The sequence below is a fragment of the Nematolebias whitei genome, chromosome 23 (assembly GCF_014905685.2).
Source record: "Nematolebias whitei isolate Nwh7 chromosome 23, NemWhi1, whole genome shotgun sequence".
Classification (NCBI taxonomy): domain Eukaryota; kingdom Metazoa; phylum Chordata; class Actinopteri; order Cyprinodontiformes; family Rivulidae; genus Nematolebias; species Nematolebias whitei.
This window is the reverse complement of record NC_056520.1, coordinates 1,474,754-1,483,629: the sequence shown is the minus strand read 5'-3', so window position 1 is coordinate 1,483,629 and position 8,876 is coordinate 1,474,754. Positions and strand designations below refer to the sequence as shown.

General features: G+C 39.9%; 1 protein-coding gene across 1 annotated transcript in view; it reads left to right on the top strand.

Moving 5' to 3' along the window:
- LOC119428999 (E3 ubiquitin/ISG15 ligase TRIM25-like) overlaps window positions 1-8,876 on the top strand; it is a 12,545-nt gene that overhangs the window by 1,861 nt on the left and 1,808 nt on the right. The gene's annotated exons all lie outside the window — the stretch shown is intronic.

Here is an 8,876-nt window from a genome sequence, read left to right as displayed (position 1 = left end):
ATATATATATATACTTGACATTTTCTTAAATAACTTAAAAAAGAAGCCTTTTATGTATATCGGTGAGTTATTTTGATGGATTGGCTGATGTCCGATATTTAACTTTATCACTAATATCGGCCGATACCGATACCATGGTGATAATATTGTGCAGCCCTACTGGAAATGAAGTAGCGAGTAAAGATAATGGATGGATGGATGGATGGATGCCTCATTTTAACCTGATCCAACTGACATCTAACATTACTAAAGTGTTCAAAATTTTCTCACAGGTATCAAAAAAAGGTACTGCACACAGCCCAAGCTGTCACTTGCACACCTGCATTATTTAGCAGGTGCTAAATAATTTAAAATAATTCATTTTAAGTAAAAATCCCATGCCAATCATGCGCCTCATCCATCAATCAGCCAGTTGTGTGTCCAATCTTATTTTGAAAAACCGTGATAGAGCGAGTCCGCAAAAAACGAACCTCGAAGTAGCGAGGGACAACTGTATTCCATAGTGGTGAAAAAAAACCAGTTTGCTGGTGCTAAGAAGGCCTCTGGGGCCCGCCCTCTCCCTCGTCAACTCCTCTGGGACAGCCATGCCAAAGAAGTTCAAAACAGCAAAGTTCATGCTCAGTCCAGGTAAAAATCGACAACACTATGGAGTGAGCTGTTTGAGGGAATCAGTTCGTTTGGTGTCTCCTCAGATTGAAGAAGTCCTTTGGATGAAGGACGAAATGTCTCAGCAAACAAAAAAAAAAAACGAAACCATCCAGATAACCTGACTGAACATGTATTTTAAATTTCTTCTATATTTGCAGAAGCGTTCATTTAGAATATGATCACATCTATTGGTTGGTAACTTCACCTTAATCTGTAACAAGTCAAACAACTAAAACCTAACGTCCTTCAGTTTTTCTGTATTATTTTCCCTCTTCATTTTTAAATTGTTTTTTGTGAATCGAGCTCATTTAAACCCGAGCCTCATTTCAGCATAGCAAGCAGCACTCTTCTCTGTGAATTTTCTGACTAGGGTTCCTAATTATGTGTGCAGATTATTCCACTAGGATGTTGAATTAGCAGCCAGGATGTTCTTCTAATGAATGCAGAACGGAGCCCTCAAAGACTTCGGAAAGTGGTTGTTTTTCCCGGGACAAAATGAAAAGAGTTTAGCTATTTTTAATCTTTTTTTCGCGTTGCTCAAGGGTCAGCACAAAAGCAGTAATTATCCCAATGTGAGCAAAAATCCCCATTACAGAACCACTGAGTGTCCCAACGCTGGATGGAAATCATGTATCAAATGACGAAAACAGTAAGCAGCTTTACCGGCGTCTCGTTTCAGCTTCAACGCCGGATAAACAGCCAGAAATTGACCATTTAACAAGCGCACATGCACGACTTCGCACGTGTGGTCCCTCTGGGAGTTGGTGGGAATGAGACGTGACTTGATTAATTTGCAGTTTTGGGTGTGATCTCGATTCCCTGTTTGATCAGTTCCCTTCAGCTGGCCTGCTTGGCCGGCTAGTTCCGGTTAGCAGCTGAACTGTTAGCAAAACAGAGCTTCATCCAAACCATCCACATGTCTGCTAGATCCCATCCCATCCAGACTGTTTAAAGAGACATTTCCTCTGATTGATGTCCACATTTTGGATCTGCTTAATTTGTCTGTAATAAACGGTTACGTACCACAGCACTTTAAGGTTGCTGTAATTAAACCTTTACTTAAGAAACATATCCTTGACTCAGGAATCCTGGCCAACTATAGATCTATATCTAATCTAACTTTCATCTAAAAAAATTCTAGAGAAAATAGTTGCAGGTCAGTTACGTGATCATCTGCAAAAAAACAATCTGTTAGAAGAGTTTCAGTCAGGGTTTAGAGCTCACCACAGCACTGAATCTGCACTGGTGAAAGTCACTAATAATATTCTCATGGCCTCTGACAATGGACTGGTGTCTCTACTGGTCCTGTTAGACCTCAGTGCTGCATTTGATACAGCTGATCATAATATTTTACTACAGAGGCTTGAATATGATAGTGGGATTACAATTGGTTTAAATCATATCTATCTGAAAGATTCCAATTTGTAAATGTAAATAATAAATCTTCATACACCAAAGTTGGTCATGGAGTTCCTCAAGGTTCAGTGCTTGGACCAATACTCTTTACTTTATATATGCTTCAATTAGGTAAAGTTATTAAACAGCATGGGATAAATTTTCATTGTTATGCTGATGACACACAATTATATTTATCCATTAAACCCAATGATCAATCAGCTACTTAGACTGCAAGCATGTCTTAAAGACATAAAAACCTGGATGACCCTTAATTTTCTGCTTTGAAACACAGATAAGACGCAGGTTTTAGTTTTTGGACCTGAGCACCTTAGGAATTAATGTTTCATTCTTTCTCCCTCCTTGGATGTCATTAATCTGGCCTCCAGCTCTAATGTTAAAAATATTGGTGTTATTTTTGACCAGGACACGTCTTTTATCCCTCATATTTTAAAAAATGAGTTGTTAGTGGGAATCAGAAAAAAATGCAATTTTTTTCCATAGAATAGTATAAAATATAAATTTTAAAATCTCATTGTTCAGTAGTATTATTCCATCAAAGTTCTTCTATAAAATCCAATTATAAATTGCAAATTATGTTTGTAATAATCTAAAATGGCAAAATGCCACTGCTTTGTTTATAAATGGTACAAAAAGTGGAACAGGGACGAAGTTCTTAAGAAAAATTAAGTTGAGTCCTACAGTTGGTCGGTTACTGACTCTCTCAGGCTTAATGATCCGAATCCTCTCACAGAGTCAGGACTCACGTGTGAGGACTCAATGAACTGAATCCTTCACATCCGGTGGCAGACCTGTATGGAGATAAATTAGTCTCAAAAATAGTCGCACAAGTGCGCAACAAGATTTGCATCTGAACAACAATATTTGTTGAGTAGTTTATTTCAAATGTACAGTTCACACACACAAAACATGGAAATTGTTTATTTTCCTTGTACTTTGTAATTATTCCACAAGAATATAATTTTGTGAACTTTACTTTTGAAATAAACTACTCAAATTTGGTAGAGTATTCTTCTTGCGAAAAAAAATACAGATTTTCTTTTTCTGGTAATATATACATTTTCCTGGTAGATTTCCCTAATGAAGAATTACCTAAATATTTTAGGTTGTGTATTTCCACCAAATTAACATTTTGTGGATCCAGTAAAATCACTGTAAGCGTATGTTTTAATATAGGGATTATGAGCTCCTGTGTCAAGTTAAATACATGTTTTGTTTTTTTTAACCAGTAACTCAGTAAATCTGATAAGGTTCAGATGTCCCATGTTTTCGCCTGCCTTGAACACAGCATTATTTTTGTGAATCTGGAGCGATAACAAAGCCTTGTGCACTTGTGTTGACTGATCCGTCCACAGCGTGTGATTTGTGCACATGTATTTGACAATTTCTATGCATAACATATTCAGCTCACACCATTGGTTGGTTCTCTTAACTATCTTTTAGAGCAGAGACAACTTATCCAACATAATGGTACCTCTTCCAGTTATTTAACAGTTAACAATGGTGTACCTCAAGGCTCAGTCTTAGGTCCCACTCTCTTTACAATATATGCAGGTAATGTAGGTCAGATCATTCCTGATGCATCCTTACATTTCTATGCTGATGATACAGTTGTTTATTGTTGAGCTAAAACAGTTGCTAAGGTTTTCCAACTTTTGCAATCCACTTCTGACATCATCCAGTCAGATTTGCTCCGTCTCAAACTTGTCTTAAATGCCGATAAAACCAAAGGGATGCTGTTGTCAAACAGGAAATCGGTCCCAGCAGTTCTTCCCTCAGTTTTATCTTCTAATGGTGTTCCTATTGAGTTTGTCAATTCCTACAAATATTTGGGTATCTTGGTCAACTCACATCTCTCTTTTAAGCTCCACATGGAAAACTTGGTAAAGAAACTGAAAGTTAAACTGGGTTTCTTTTTCAGAAATAGATCCTGTCTAACTCTGAATGCATCTTGTAACTACAACTTTCCTTCCCTCCATTGATTACCATACAATACCATTTTATTTATAGAGCACTTAAAACAGCGACAAGTCCAACCAAAGTGCTGTACAGCCAGAACAACATGTAACACACAAAGCAAAATACAAAATGAAGTAAATCAGAATATAGACATAAAAACGATGCAGATAAAAAATATGACAACAAACCAGTGTGGAGCGTACAGGTTCAAAACACAGATCATCTTGTGTTGAAAGCTACTGAATAGTAGTGAGTTTTTAGACGGGATTTGAAAAACGAGAGGGAGGGGGCCTGTCTGACAAGCAGAGGTAACTCTTTCCAAAGTCTTGGTCCTGCTACAGAGAAGGCCCTGTCACCTCTGTGCTTAAGACGAGTTCCTGGAACTGTGAGGAGCAACTGGTCTGCTGACCTCAGGGAACGTGGTGGGACATATGGTTGTAGCAGATCAGAGAGATGGGGGGGGGGACTGTTCAGTGATTTGTAGACATACAGGAGTATTTTGAACTGGATTCGAAGGTGAACCGGTAACCAGTGCAGTGAGGCCAAAACTGGTGTAATGTGCTCTCTTTTGCCTGTACTGGTTAAAAATGGGGCTGCTGCATTCTGGACCAGTTGTAGTCGTGCAATGGAGGTCTGACTGATACCAAACAGGAGTGAATTGCAGTAATCAAGCCTAGATGTAATGAATGCATGTATTACTGTCTCCTTTACTGTCTATTACTGTCTACTGTATTATTGATTACGGTGACATTATTTACATGAACGCTCCTACAAGAACCCTGCAGATGTTGGATGTTGTCTATCACGTTGCATTAAGATTCATAACTTGGCTCTAACTGCTGTACCCACCACTGCACCCAGTATTCACTGGTTAACTGGTCATCATTAACTTTACACAGACTGGTACATTTTCATCTTTAAATCACTTCTTGGTCTGCTGCCTTCATACATCTCCTCCTACATGTCGCTGCGTGAGTGCAGCTACAGCGTGCGCTCTCAGGACATTATTACCTGCAGTGTTCCCTCAATGTGGCCTGAACTGAATTTGTATGCTTTTTATGAATGTCCACAGTTGTCATCACTCTTTGTCAAAATTCAGGTCTCTTGTAAATGAGTTCCCGTGGCTCAGTGGAATTAACTTGTCCATACTGTACTTGGGCATATTGAAAAGTATACATTTGAAAACTTTATATATTTGTGAATCTTGTGGTACACTTCTTGTATGTATACAAGTATCGTTGCATGCTTGTGTGATTACTTTTGAGACTAATTTATCTTCATAGACTTCTGCTATGTCTGCGAGTTTTCCACCTTGCTGTAAAAACAGCTGAATTTCTGATATTGGTCGACTCAGACCAGTTGGGTTCTTGAATAAAATCCCTTAAACATAAAATACTTATGAAATACTTGACAATCAGATGTTCTAATCGCTAACAGCTAATTTAGCTGTTAGTGGCTGAAATGTTAAAATTCACTGAGGGCAATGAAATAACAACAAAACAGACTGAATCAAACATTCATAACATTTTTTTTTTTAAATTGGCAAATAGTTTTGAGCCCATTTGTTTTGCATTCTGTGTCTTTTATTAGTTGGCTCAGTTTTTAATCTCCATTTACCAGCAAGTTTACTTTTCTGTTTATGTTTGGGCTATTTTTGATGAACATGTCAGGGAATGTGCATTTTTAGTAACAGAGAGTTAGATTTTAAATCTTTGCCTTTATCTAGTGTTTGTCCAAAGAGTAAAGCACTGTTGCTTCACAGTAAGGAGTATCAAAAAGTTACTATAAATACTCATTTAAAAATCATGGGTGGGTAAGTGCAACCAGGTTATTTGGCGCTTGAAATGTATCCAACCTGATTACCGGTAATAGTTTTTAGTAACATGAGTCAGTTAAGCTTGGATTTCATTGTGGTGTGACAGCTGGAAGCACAAAGATGTGAGAAAATATGTACATTTTTAATTGGAATCAAACCAAATTGGTATCAACACATTAGCGTAACTATCATTCATGGAACAAAGCATAGATTTGTGCAAAATTTGTTGCAGAAATTTAGTCACAAAAGGTCTTAATTATGTCTCAGTTTGGTAGCAATTTATTCCCTTTTTTCGTCTCCAATGTTATGACCCCAGGCCCTATTCTCTGGGTTCCTGTATGTGTTTTGGGTTCCATGGGTGATTGGGAGCTAATTGGGAACTGAAAACAGCTGGGCAGAGTTTCTGGGGGAGTTCATTTAAAGACTACCCTTTTCAGAAAGAGGGGCTCCACTTTTTATTTTCTAGATTCCTTTCTGATTTAGTTAAAAATAAAACATTTCTAAGTTATTCCACCATGCTTGCCCTTTTTTATTATGGTCTCTGATATAGGCCACAAAATATTGGGGGCTCGTCCGGGATTTGATTTACACTGTTGCTGAGATTTTTCTCAGTCACAGGGCGCTAAATCCTCTCAAGTTTTTTTTTAAGTAGTTTTTGATTCATAAAACTAAATTATGAGTCCCAGACCGCGTTCAGAAGATGTTTAAGATGGGGCTGAGTTGGGGTAGAGGTAGGGCAGCTGACTGGGGACCCGAAAGCCCCAGGCTCTATCCCCAGCCATTCCCATATGCCGTGTGTCTCTGAGCAAGACACCCAATCTCAAATTGTTCACCAGGTGCTTATATAGCTGCCCACTGCTCCACCTGGGTGTATTTCAGGTGCGATGGGTTAAATGCAGAGAACCAATTTCACCATTGTATGGAAACATACAATGATGACAACACATAACACTTATATTAAACCTTGAGTGATCAGAGAGCAAGTCCGAGTCTTATTTCCCCACTAACACCAAACCTGTTGATTTTCATCTTAAAACAATCAGAGCTTTGTCTAATTTGTAATTTCTACTAATTTATTATTTAGAATTTTCTCTACTTTAGTAGCACCTCCAATATTCTAAATATATTATTTTAAACCAGGATGCAGTTTCAAATTTATCTGATGTACAACCCAAGTTCTGAGCAAGCTGGAACTATGTTCATCCATCCATCCATTATCTTTACCCGCTTCTTCCATTTTGGGTCACGGGGGTCGCCGGTGCCCATGTCCAGCAATCACTGTGCGAGGGGCGGGGTACACCCTGGATGTGTCACAAGTCCATCACAGGGACACATAGAGACAAACAACCATTCACTCTCTCACTCACACCTAGGGACAATTTAGAGTTACCAGTCAGTCTAACATGCATGTTTTTGGACTGTGGGAGGAAACCGGAGTACCCGGAGAGTCCAGGGTGTCCCCCGCCTCTTGCTCAGTGACTGCTGGATATGGGCACCAGTGACGCACCCATGACCCAAAAAGGAAGAAGTGGGTGCAATGTGTGCTCCCATCCTGATCTTTATCAGAGAAGGTTTTGCATATTTCAGCAAGACAGCGCTCAACCACAAAGTCTGTCCATTACAACATGGCCTTGTAGGAGAGGAGTTCAGGTGCTGAACTGGACTGCATACAGTCGTCTTTTCCCCAACTGCAAACATTTGATGCAACATAAAGCAAAACATCTAGCAAAGATGACCCAGGACTGTTGAACAGCTGGAATCATGCTTCAGACAAGAATGGGACAATGTTCCCTCCAAAATCTCCAACAACTGGTCTCCAGTTAAAAGAAATGATGCTTCACAACAGGAAACATAGACCTGGAACAACAAGTTGCTGCCATCAAATTAAAACTGACATCTGATGTGTTTGCTATGCTCCATCTGGAATACAATATGAGTTTTAATACAAGTTAGAAGTCACTGTATCCTGATTTTATTTACATTTTACACATCGTCACGACTTTTTCCCAAACTGGGGGTTGTACAAGTCAAGACTTTCCATGAGGAGAAATGCACAGGAGAACCAGCGTACTTTGGAAAATCAATCGTTAGATCCAGGAGTCTCCTGGTGAAGTAATCATTGAGTCATTAGTATTGACCAACACCCGCCCACACACGTAAACACTCCACCACCCACAAGATAAAGGAAAACTCTGCATAGTGCGATGAAAATAAAGCTCTTTTTTTCTGAACAGAGCAGGATTGTCCACCTGAAAGGATTTTAGTTGTCGGGACATTAGAGCTGATGGCGTCTGAAGTGAGGTGGATGGACTTTGACTGGAGCTTCTGTCTGCTATGTTGAGAGAAGCACTTGGGTCCAGCAGTCATCGCCTCTGATGAACGTCAAACCAGCGGCACCTGTGCAGGCAGCGGCCCGTGACAAGTGTCAGAGCAGAGGTGTTGATGTGGAACCACAGGCTCGTGGATGATAAAACCCGACTATAATTCACCACAGCCCTGGAGTCCTAAAACTGGATGATGTTTTTCCCTTGCAAAGGGCAAGAAAAAGTAGCTACGAGCGTATCATTTCCCACCACAATTTGGGTCATCATCAGCTGATATTTTAAGATACAACAGCCTGAAGTCGCTTAACACGTGTCGACGTAATGGGAGAAGGGAGGGGAGGAGGAAAAAAAGGAACGTTTAGCTCATGAATTAGCAAATCCAATCAGATCTATGATAGCCATCTGCTCAAATGGGGGCCTGTCAGGGAGGACGGTGTTACTGTAATAGCTGGGGTTAACGAGGAAGGGTGATGTATCCGCACCCTCTACGAAAAGGTTTGAATGAAGAGCGTGGATCCGAGCGTGTGGAGGGTATTGATCGTAAAAGCATGGCTGCAGCTTTAATCTATCCTCTAAAGTGAGCCTTCTGTTTGAGGATTGGAGGAAGCAGGAGGACAGGGAGGCTGCTGCTTGTCTCTCTGCAGCCAGGCAAAGTGCTGGCAACACGAGATAAAGATGCACATACTGGAGGATCCACTACACCCCCCCCCCCC